This window comes from Choloepus didactylus, chromosome 7 (assembly GCF_015220235.1).
Source record: "Choloepus didactylus isolate mChoDid1 chromosome 7, mChoDid1.pri, whole genome shotgun sequence".
NCBI lineage: Eukaryota > Metazoa > Chordata > Mammalia > Pilosa > Megalonychidae > Choloepus > Choloepus didactylus.
In genome coordinates, this window is record NC_051313.1 from 92,937,632 (window position 1) to 92,939,230 (window position 1,599).

Consider the following 1,599-nt stretch of genomic DNA (forward strand, 5'->3'; position numbering starts at 1 on the left):
GTGGAAACTTTTTGATTGAGTGTTTCCATGGAGATGTGACTCAATCAACTCTGCATGATACTTTTGATCAAATTATTTCCATGGAGGTGTGGACCTCTCCCACTCAGGGTGGGTCTTGATTACTTCACTGGAGTATTTAAGAGAGAAGCTAAGAGCCAACACAGATCCAGATGCTTGCTGATGCTTGGAGACACTTGGAGATGCAGGCACAAGGATGTTTGGAGATGGTAAGCTAAGAGATGAAGCCCAGAGTTTGCCCCAGAGAAGCTAAGAGAGACCCAGAGACATTTTGGAGAACACCATTTTGAAACACAACCTGGGAGCAAAGGGACAGTAGACACCAGTCACGTGCTTTCCCAGCTGACGGAGGTGTTCTGGACACTATCAGCCATTCTTCAGTAAAGGTATCCTCTTGTTGATGCCTTAGTTTGGACACTTTTATGGCCAAATAAACCACTTTTATAAAAGTCAATCCATTTCTGGTATTTTGCATAATGGCATCTTCAGCAAACCGGAACAGGCATATATCATATGGTACTTCTATGGTAAACCTTTTGAGGAACTATCAGGCTGTTTTTCAAAGCAGATGCTCCATTTTACAGCCCTGCCAGCAGTGTATGAGGGTTCTAATTTCTCCACATTCTCATAAACACTTTGTGTTTATTTAATTATTTATTTATATATTTTTATCCATCCTAGTCTGTGTGAATGTTAACTTGGTTTTGGTTTGCATTTCCTTGATAGCCAATGCTGTTGAACATCTTTTCCTGTGCTTAGTGGCCATTTGTATAGATTCTTTGGAAAAATGTCTATTCAGATAGTTTGCCCATTTTTAAATTAGGTTAACTTTTCATTATTGAATTGTAAGATGACCTGTTTTAGAACTTCATTGTTTTCTTTCTGACAACTTTAGCATCTCTTTATCTTTGGTATTCTGGATTTTCACAATAATGTGTCTAGGTGAATGTCATTTTGTTTCATTTTGCTGGGTGCATGGTAAGCCTTTCCAACAGGAAGCCTCATAATACAGCTTAAGGCTGCCTCTTCCATTATTTCTTTGATAATTTCTTGCCTTCTGTTTTCTCTGTTCTCTCAGGAACTTCCATTATTTAGATTGAAGACCCCTTGTATTGATTCTTTATGTCTTTAATCATTATTCTCATATTTTCCTTTTTTGTTTGTTTGTTTGTTGTTGTTGTTAATTCTGTTTCTGGGGTATTGCTGAAATTTTATCTCTTTACTCTTTACTGATTTTTCTCAGTTACATTTTTATGTCTTCATTTTTTAAAGCCTGCTGTTCTTATTTAATACATGCAACATCTCTTAAAAGCTCTCTATTTTCCATCTATCTAATTAGAGAGCATTTTAAAAGTTCTCTTCTGTTTCCTGAATTGACTATTGCCTCTCACGCTATTTTTGCCAACTATTAATCTTAGTCTTTTTCTTTCACATTCCTCATTTGTCTAGTCATCCTTGATCATCTGCTTGTATTTAAGGTTAAGGCAATAAAATCGAGCCGAGGCCTTTGTATTCATGTGCAGAGCTTACCAATTGGTAGGCTTCACCTAGTAGAGCCAGCAGCAAGTCAGTGATTATGGT